The sequence below is a fragment of the Canis lupus genome, chromosome 18 (genome assembly GCF_003254725.2).
Source record: "Canis lupus dingo isolate Sandy chromosome 18, ASM325472v2, whole genome shotgun sequence".
Classification (NCBI taxonomy): Eukaryota; Metazoa; Chordata; class Mammalia; order Carnivora; family Canidae; genus Canis; species Canis lupus.
Genome location: NC_064260.1, coordinates 35,323,464 through 35,333,931, shown reverse-complemented (window position 1 = coordinate 35,333,931; position 10,468 = coordinate 35,323,464). Strand labels below are relative to the sequence as shown.

The 10,468-nt window shown below is 42.3% G+C and overlaps 1 long non-coding RNA gene and 1 pseudogene across 1 annotated transcript; one reads left to right on the top strand and one right to left on the bottom strand.

Moving 5' to 3' along the window:
* Positions 1-239: 239 nt before the first annotated feature.
* LOC112663423 (uncharacterized) lies at positions 240-7,323 on the bottom strand. Its single transcript, XR_003139216.2, has 3 exons — positions 6,741-7,323; positions 1,545-1,660; positions 240-952 (listed from the first exon to the last, which is right to left on the bottom strand). It is a non-coding gene; the product is annotated as an uncharacterized LOC112663423 (long non-coding RNA).
* Positions 7,324-7,348: 25 nt separating this feature from the next.
* LOC112663424 (L-lactate dehydrogenase B chain-like) lies at positions 7,349-8,576 on the top strand (annotated as a pseudogene).
* The last annotated feature ends 1,892 nt before the right edge of the window (positions 8,577-10,468 follow it).

Below are 10,468 nucleotides of genomic sequence, written 5' to 3'. Positions count from 1 at the left end.
TTTCTTTCTTCTTTTTCTTTCTTTCTTTTTATTTATTTATTTTTATTATTTTTTTTAGCTCCTACTCGCTCTTTAACCCACTCAGATCTGGCTTCTGCCCATATTGTTCCTAGAAACAGTAATGACTTCTATATCACCAAATCAAACAGACATTTTTTTTTCAATTCCTATTTTGTTCCAGTAGAAAATTTAGGAGCTTAAAACAAGAATTTATTTTTATCTCTCATGGTCCTGTGGATTGACTGGGATCAGTTGCACAGTTCTCACCTGGGGTTTCTCAAAGGGCTGGAATCATCTTGACATTCAAGATGGCTTCTTTCCTCACATCTGATACCCAGGCTGGAATAGCTAGATTAACCTGCGTCTGGCCAGGCCTCTCTCTCTCTTCTTGGTCTCTCTCTCTCTCCCTCTCTCCTTCCATGAGGCATTCTTACAATTAGTTTGGACTTCATCACAACGTGAATGTCTAAAGATAAAAGGACTTCTTACATGATGGCTGGCCTCCCTTTGAGCAAGCATTTCAAGAGACCAAGGAGGACATTAAAAGGATTCACATGACCTAAACTCAAAAGTCCCATAGTGTTCCTCTGTGCAGTTTAGTGGTTGAACAGGGGCAACCCTCATCCAATGTGAAGGATGCTCCATAGAGGTATTAATTTCAGGAGGCACCATTCATTGGGGGGTCATCTTCAGAGACTAGCTGTTTTATTTCTTTGACTTTTTAAACAATTATCAGAGCCTCTGTGGACTATTTATTTTTTGAAATACTTTATTCCCTTGTTCCATAACACACCACATTTTTATTCTCTTTCTGCCTCTGATAAAAGTCTATCCATGGTCTTTGCATGCCTCATCTTCCTCTTCCCTTGTCCTGCAGGCCTGACCCTAAGCTTCTTCTTTTTTAGGTCTCCTCTCCCAAAGCCATTTCATTGTCCATAGTTTTGATTAATTCCTAAAACATTCATGATTAAATATTAGTAACTCCATTCCCATCTATCCTCTGAGTACCATACCCTCACTTTCTTGCAACCTCCCCTTGAATATCCAAAAGTACATTCAACTTAGCATGTCCAAAATGAACTCTCCATGGACCTCTTCCTCCAACTGGGGCTTCTTCCATAATTTTCTATATCATCCAATGGTACCATCATTTCCTCTTTTTGCACAGAAACCTGAGGGTCATCCTCAATATCTCCCTCTCTCTCCTTTATTGGCTCTATTCATTCTTTCACCAAATATGTTATTTTCAACATATCTAACATATCTAACATATTTCAGCTACTCTTCCCCACCTCTATCTCCATTATCACCACCTTCTATCCAGATTACCATCTCAAACATGTCAACTTTAGGGCTAACCCTTGAAGAGGGTGAGACCCAGGGCAATGCAAGACAGTACAGAGTTCATCAAAAATACTGGCCCTTGAATGGAGGTCATTCTGCATTGGCATCTTTCATTGGCTCTTTGAGATACTGTTAAAAACAGCAACATCAAAACTGAATTGTAGTGATGTTGGTTAAATGATGTTCATTCTGCAACTTACCACCCTGATTGTGGGGCCCAAGAAGATTCTCCATCCAAGGGAAAGGCCTGCTATCTGGTCTCCTTGCACCCACTCTTGTCCCTTTAGAATTTCTCCATGCAGTAGCAGAAGAGACCCTTTGCAAAATGAAAATATGGGTCATGCTCTCTGCTTAAAATCTCTAATGACTTTCAATAGATCTTAGGATAAGGCAGAAAAAAACTCAGTCCTTAACATAGCCTCCAACATAAATAAGAGACATGGTCTTCTTTCTTTTTTAAATTTTTTTTGAAGATTTTATTTATTTATTAGCGAGAGACACAGAGAGGCAGAGACATAGGCAGTGGGAGAAGCAGGCTCCCTGAGGGGAGCCTGATGCGAGACTTGATCCCAGGACCCTGGGATCATGCCCGGAGCCAAAGGCAGATGCTCAACCACTGAGCCACCCAGGTGCCCCTACCCTCTTCTTTCTTATCATGACATTTTGACCATGAGTACGAGAACTCGGCTTAATCTTGATTGAACAATAAGGAATTTCAGAAGGTATATGTCCCGTATCACAGGAAGTCCTGAGGTAGCGTAGCCTTGGAGCAGGTTGATTCAACAACTCCACCTTTATCAAGGGAGAAGGTTCTTTTCACATGGCTACTCCACCACCCTTGCTGCCAGCTTCATCTTTAGGAGGTGAAGATGGCTGCAGCTGCCCCCCCCCGACCCCCACCCCTCACATCCAGATTTGACAAAACTCACAGGAACAATTAAAGACTATCTTTTCTTTTGACTCACACTTAGGAACAAGGAAAGTTGGAAGTCCACAGGAAACTTGCCTTCTCTTCTCATTTGCAAGAATCAGGGCACAAGCTGAATTAAATTACTGGGAAAGGGACCACTCCCTTGAACTGGGAATGAAGGCAGTGTCCCCTGAGACAAAACACTGTGTTCCAGGACATCTGAATTCCTGAACAAAATGGAGATTGTGCTGGGAAGGAAGAGAGATGTGGGGATGCTGGGTAAGCTCTCCAATTTGATCTCACTCCAAGTTCCCCTGGTTTTCTCCACCACGGCTACATGAATCTTCTTTCACATCCTTGTCTGTACCTGCTTCTTTTGGTCAGAATCTTCATACATGCTCTTACCTGCCCCAGGAATGCTTCCCTCTGGGTAAATCCAAAGTATCCTTCCAAGCTCAGCTAAAGCATTACTTCCCCTTGGACTCACCCTTGACACCTGCAAAAAGATCAGATCTCTCTACTAGATAGACCCTCTTAGAACCATGGATTTCTCCCTTGTAGCATTCACCACTGCTGTAGTTCCACATGGATTTCTGTGATTATCCCATCAATACTTCTCTCCGGAAGTATTTCAGACTGTATCATCAGTACAGTGTCTGACACAGAACAAAACCCCAAAACACAAAACTCAAAGAATCATGAGTTGCATGAATGAAAGAGTTTGAAATCAAAGGGAGTGATTTTAGTTAAGGTGACATTTACCTGGGCATTATAAGATCTGTAATCCAAAATGGAAATCTTTTGAGAGTGAAAGGGGTTCACTTAATAATTAAGCCAAGAAAAAAAAATAATAATTAAGCCAAGACAATTGGGTAAACCAAGACAGTTCCATGAAAACCAGGATCTATGTTTACCCTCTCTGTCCCTCCACATTATCTAGAATCTTTCCAATACTTCTGTTGTTGTTGTTATTTGTGGGCGTTTCTTTTTGTTTGTTCATTTCAAGTTTTTCCAATACTTCTTCAGGAAAGAATAGGACATGCATTTCCAGAGAACCACACTCACACTGGGGTGCCTCTCTTGAGACTTCCAAGGTGACCTTAGTTTTCCTGGTTTATGTCTATGAGCCTTTGGGGGCACATCATACAACTTAAGTACAGATCCGTGGAGTGTCCATAGTTTGCATATTTTTCTATACCTGATAGTCATCGAGAAATCTGCTCTGTTACTTGCCATTAGTGGGAATGTAATGTGGTCTACCTTTCTGGAGCACAATTTGGGAGTTTATCTTCAGAGTCTTCAGAAAATGATATATCCAGCAATTCTACTTGTAGGGATTTGTTCCACAGAACAATCAGATAACACGCCAAGATATTCGTACAAGAATTTACTGTAGAAAAAGTCCCCAGTCCTCTACCCCTCCCTGGATCCACACCGTTTGCCCATCATTGTGCCAAGCTGTTCTACTCTGTGTGGTTGGCCACATGGCTTGCATTTTGGCCAACAGGATGTGAGCAAATAGGACACCAGCAGAGGCTTGCGAAAGGGCTTGCACATTGCTGTCTCGGAATAGCCACAGGAACACGCTGGGGCTAGCCTCCTGAAGGATAACTCACCCGGACAGACCAGAACTGCCCTGGTTGTCCCAACTGTGAGCATCCTAAAGAAGCCAGTAGCCACCCAGTCGCAGACATGTGAACAAGTCAAAATGAGGATTGCTCAGCTAACAGGTAGCTGACTGCAAAGGTATAAGTGAGCCCAGCAGAGAACAGCCCAGCCGAGCCCAGAGTAGCTGAACTCCTGCAATCTTGTAAAGTAAACAAATGTTTATTCTTATAAGCCACTGCCATTTTATGGTCACTCACTAGGTAGCATTATTGTGTCAAAGGCTACCTGAAACAATTGCAGTACATTCAATAATTGAAGAGTGGCAGGATATCATGCAGCCATTAGGAATGTTGTGTAGGGGATCCCTTGGTGGCTGGGCAGGTTTGGCACCTGCCTTTGGCCCAGGGCTCAATCCTGGGGCCGCGGGATCAAGTCCCACATCGTACTCCCGGCATGGAGCCTGCTTCTCCCTCCTCCTGTGTCTCTGCCTCTCTCTCTCTCTCTCTCTCTGTCTATCATGAATAAATAAATCTTAAAAAAGAAAAGAAAAAGGAATGTTGTATAGATGGACACTGACTGGAAATGTTCACAAGAGACTGATAAATTAGAGAAGGAATGCAAAACACTGTATACAATATGACACCATTTTCATAAAACATACATGTCTGCACCTGCAAATGAAAGTGTCAGGTCTGATATACAACAAGAGGCTTGACATGGTTATCTCTGGGTGGTAGGATTTGGGGTGTTTTTCATCTTTTGTTTATCCACATTTACAGTTCTATAAGAATATGTGTTACTTGCATAATTTTTCAGGCAGAGAAAAAAAACATATTTGTTATGGAATACAACATCTGTTTGATGACCTTTCGGTTTACCAGTAATAAATAATCCTGAGTGGCTTTCAGGTACCTGTTAGGGTAGGGTCATTGGTACTTTATGTCTACAGCATCCTGTGTGGGAAACTTGGAAACATCACCTCTTCTGAGATCCACCAAGGAGTGTGGGTAGTAGAACATACTTCTCTAATCCCCCGCCCCCCCCCCACCCCAGCAAACCTGAGAAGAGAAGCTCTGTGTGGGTGGAGGTGGCTTCACACCAGCCCCAAAGTTTAGAAGAAACCTATGTTTCCAGCCCCCTGTTAGAGCCAGGACACCGCAGAGCCCCCTCCCCCAGAGACAAGGGCTGAGGACACTGGGAGCCACCAGAGCACCCTGGCAACTTCCTGCCTACAGGGCTTAGTTACAACCCTTGAACAAACAAAAGAGACCTTTCTCTAAATCCCTACTGACGGCTATCAAATTCCATACATTCAGAATAAGGAATTCAATGCCCTAGGGCAGGCCAAGCATCCCTAACACTAATTCCTTCCTCCCTCCCTCCCTCCCCCCTCCCTCCCTCCTCCCCTCCCCTCCCTTCCCTTTCCTTCCTTCCTTCCTTCCTTCCTTCCTTCCTTCCTTCCTTCCTTCCTTCCTTCCTTCCTCTCTCCCTCCCTCTCTCTCCCTCCCTCCCTCTCTCTCTCCCTTCCTGCCTCTCTTTCTCTCTCCTTCCCCCCTTCTCCTTCCTTATCCAACATTTTACAGTTAGATCCTCATTTAAAATCTGCCCTACTTTATAGCAACTCTATCCCTGCACTCTCTTTGTCAATCCTCAATTTGTAATAAATCCCACATTCTTTTTTTTTTTTTTTTTTCCTGCCACAAGTGCTGCTGTTGCTCACACCTGCTTCACGGAGCTGGTGAAATCACACATCAGGCTGAGGGGTTCTACAGCAGCCATATAATAATAGTATTATTATATGTAATCCCATTCCAGCTGGCTGTCCCTAAAAACCTGAATTTCTTTTTCACATTACTACTTATTTCCTCATTTTCCCCCCTAATTTGAGTGGATCTTAAGCTTTTCAATCTTTTCTATGCCCCAAAACCTCTGCTTCTGCCCACTCATACTCCGTGGAGACACTGAGTCTTAACATGTCAGATCCAAAGGCTGGCCTTCCTCCTCCTCCAACTGCCTTCTTGTGTCCTGTTAACCAACACGCGCCCCCCCCCCCCCAGCTGCCACCCCCATCTCCCGCCAAAGTTCTTGGTCCCAATCCAACAGGTTTCCCCAGGACAGACAGGAGTCCATAAGGCGCTCCAGGTGATGCGTGGATCTTCTGAAATTAATGCAGAATTTTGTTCTTGTGTCAATGTTTAGGTGCAAGTACCTGGCTTTCATCTAATTTCCTTGATGGGGATCCCTGGGTGGCGCAGGGGTTTGGTGCCTGCCTTTGGCCCAGGGCGCGATCCTGGAGACCCGGGATCGAATCCCACGTCGGGCTCCCAGTGCATGGAGCCTGCTTCTCCCTCTGCCTGTGTCTCTGCCTCTCTATCTTTCTCTCTCTGTGACTATCATAAATAAATAAACATTTAAAAAAATTTTTAATTTCCTTGATGGAGAACTTTGCTTCATCAGTTGCCTATTCTTTCTTGCATTTTTTTAGGCTCTTCCATTTTCGACTGGCATCCTCTTCCCTCTCTACAAATAATCTAGGGCCGTGGACAACCATAAAGTATAATTGCCAGGTATATTAGCCTGTCCAGGCCATAACAAAATACCACAGGCCGGGTGGCTTTAAGAACAGATTTTTTTTCCCATGTTTTGGATGTTGGACATCCAATATCAGAGCCCCCGCGGCTGGTCTCTGGTGAGGACTCTTCCTGGATCATAGATAGCCACCTTCTTGCTATATCCTAAGATGGCCTTTCTCTGGTGTGTGCATGCAGGCAAGCTATGAGGGGGAGATCTCTCTCTTCTATTTCTTCTTCCTTTTATAATGCCATTAGTCATATCAGATTAGGCCCCTGCACTCATGAGCTCATTTAACCTTTATTACCTCCTAAAGACTTCATCTCCAACTATTGTCACACTGGGAATTCGGGCTTCCACGTATGATAGAGGGAGGGTAGCAGGCGGGAAACACAGTTCAGTTAATAGCACCGGAGATAAAAATAGCTTGGTCTGAGATATCAAAGTTGTACTCTTTGTTAAATTGGCAATGGTTTCCTAACTCATCTTCCTGCTCTTTAATCTACCCTTCCTGGCACAGTCATCATTAACTGGAGGGAGAGACAGGGAAGTGCCCTTCCCCCAGGTAAGATAACGCTCTGGAAAGTCTTGTTCACTGGAGAGTAGTTCTTTGTCATGGAGAACACTCTGAGCATAATGGTTACTGGGTTCAGAATGGTTACTTTAGAACATTGTCTTTTTTTTTTTTTTTTTTTTTTAGAACATTGTCTTCTTCACGTGACTCTTACAGCCAGTTGTCTTGGGGCACAATGGCAACTCTTTTTTTTTTTTTTCTTTAGTGTACTTTTGTATGTAGGTGGAATCACTATAGTATATAATTTCTTAACTATATATGCATATTTGCTGATATAACATTGAAATTTTTTAATAAAATAATTTTTATTGGTGTTCAATTTACCAACATACAGAATAACACCCAGTGCTCATCCCGTCAAGTGTCCCCCTCAGTGCCCGAACAATGGCAACTCTTAAGGGAAAACTGATTGCACCAGTTGCAGAAGAAGAGGTAGCGATCCCAAACAATAAGATCACTGTAGTTGGTGTTGGACAAGTTGGTATGGCATGTGTCATCAGCATTCTGGGAAAGTCTCTGGCTGAAGAACTTGCCCTTGTGGATGTTTTAAAAGATAAACTCAAAGGAGAAATGATGGATCTACAGCATGGGAGCTTAATTCTTCAGAAACCTAAAATTGTGACAGATAAAGATTACTCTGTGCCTGCCAATTCTAAGATTGTGGTGGTGACTGCAGGAGTCCGCCAGCAGGAGGGAGAGAGCCGCCTCAATCTGGTGCAAAGGAATGTTAATGTCTTCAAATTCATTATTCCTCAGATAGTCAAGTACAGTCCTCATTGTATCATAATTGTGGTTTCCAACCCAGTGGATATTCTTACATATGTTACCTGGAAACTAAGTGGACTACCCAAGCACCGTGTGATTGGAAGTGGGTGAAATCTGGATTCTGCTAGATTTTGCTATTTTAAGCCTGAAAAATTTGGCATTCATCCCAGCAGCTGCCATGGATGGATTTTGGGAGAACATGGCGACTCAAGTGTGGCTGTGTGGAGTGGAGTGAATGTGGCAGGTGTTTCTCTTCAGGAACTGAATCCAGAAATGAGAACAGACGACGACAGTGAAAATTGGAAGGAGGTGCATAAGACGGTGGTTGAAAAGTGCCTATGAAGTCATCAAACTAAAAGGATATACCAACTGGGCTATTGGATTAAGTGTGGCTGATCTCATTGAATCCATGTTGAAAAGTCTCTCCAGGATTCATCCAGTGTCAACAATGGTAAAGGGCATGTATGATATTGAGAACGAAGTCTTCCTGAGTCTTCCGTGTATCCTGAATACTTGGGGCTTAACCAGTGTGATCAACCAAAAGCTGAAGGATGATGAGGTTGCCCAGCTCAAGAAAAGTGCAGATACCTTGTGGGACATCCAGAAAGACCTAAAAGATCTGTGACTTCTGGCTTTTAGGCTGTAGAAATTTAAAACCATGATGTGATTAACTGTGAGCCTTTAGTTTTTCATCCATATACATGGATCACAGTTTGCTTTTATCTTCCTAAATATGTGAATCTGGGCTCACAGAATCAAAGCCCATGCTTGGTTTAATGCTTACAGCATGAGCCTTGAATAAATACAATTAACTATTGTACTGTGGAAAAAAAAAAAAAAAAAAAGAATGGTTACTTTCCCCTTCTACCTACCAGAGACAGAAGGTGATTTTTCTCTTGACACTTTACCATGAGAACCTGGTGGCATTCATGGCGGTAAAACCCATAAAAGTCTCCCCTCTGCCCTCAAGCCTATAGCACTCAGGAGATGCTCATTCTCCCTGTAGTCGACACATTGACTCCAGCAATTCAGCAAAATTGCCATTTTAGTGTTCCTTTCAGTTTTTGGTTCCAGCAGCTTCTGCTCCAGGTAAACTAACCGTGGCTCTGCATTCACCTATCTGTCCGGATTTGAGGGTGATGGTTTGCTCTACAATCTCAATTTTCTGGTGGGTCCAAGAAGTCAATGATTCTCAGTTTGTTCAGCTTTTTTTTTTTTTTTTTCTGTTATTGTAAATCCAGGAGTGACAACCTCTAAGGTCTTTATTTGTTGAAGCTGAAACTGGAAGTCCTGAGATAGGCTAGTTTTTCATTGCCTGAGGCTAGCTCTTTCATTGGCTACTTCAGCTTTGCCCCTGAAATCCAACAGTTGGTAGTAACAGTCCCGTCCATTTAAATTTATTGAGACTTGTTTTATGGGCCAGAAAATGTTTTATCTTGGTGAATTTTTACACATGAGAGTAATATGTATGCTGCTGTTATTGGGTGGAGTTTTTTAAAATGTTAATCAGGCCGAGCATTGCTAGAGTTGTTCAAGTCTAGTATATTTTTGCTGATTTGCTACTTGTTCCATTAGCTATTGAGGGAGCATTTTCTAAAAACTTATGGCCAGAGCTGTGTATTTGTCTATTTCTCTTTGCTATTTTTTTCCTTCATTTATTTGAAAGTTTTGCTATTAGGTGCATTAACATTGAGGATTGTTATACTCACTTGATTAAGTGATCCCTATGTGATTGTGAAATGTCTTTCTTTACTCTTGGCAATATTCTATCCTCGGAAATATTCCTTATCTGATATAAATGTAGTCACTCTAACATTCTTTTGATTAGTGTCAGCATGGTCTATTTCTTCTATCCTTTTCACCTATTTGTATCTTTATATTTAAGATGCATTTCCTGTAGGCAGCATACAGGTGGGAGTTGCTTTTTTATATAATTTGACAATCTCTGCCTTTTAAACTGGAGTGTTTCTATAAATTACCTTTAATATGACCATTAACATGGTCAGGTTTGAGTCTATCATCTTGCTATTTGTTTCTACTTATCTCCTCTGTTCTGGGTTCTTTTTTTTCTCTTTGGGATTGAGTACTTTTTATGACTCCATTCTATGACCTTTGTTGGTTCATTCAACTCTTTGCTTTGATACTTCTGTGTTGCTTTAGGGTTTAGAGGAGACTTCACATTAATAATGGGAGTTGAAGAGTCAATTGCTAAGGATGAAGACTCATGGGACCCAAAATGGCCATGCTTACAAAGACATATAGATATAGATGTAGATATAGATACAGATAGATAGATATCTCCACAGCAAATACATACCAACATTAAAGTAAAAACATGCATCCCAACCAAAGGCCATCTCACAGTGGGGGGGTCTGGAAATGTCAGAAGGAGTCTTCTATTGCCTCCTTTTTCTATAAGGGCCACACAGCCAAATGCAATTTATGTCTTGGATCAGGAACCACTGTTGTGTATATTGAACACCTCAGAACCAAGTAGCCCCAGATGGCACCTTGTCCAGTCATGTCCAGTTATATTCTTGCTACATGGCGGACTCCTCCAGGAGTCTCAATCGATGCCGGAAAGTTGTAAAAATCGCCCCCAAATTTCCTGGACCCTTGGTTTCAAGGCAATACTATGAATGGGTATGTTTCATGCCTTTGCTATGCAGAAACTTAAGCAAAATAGCTCAGATTAA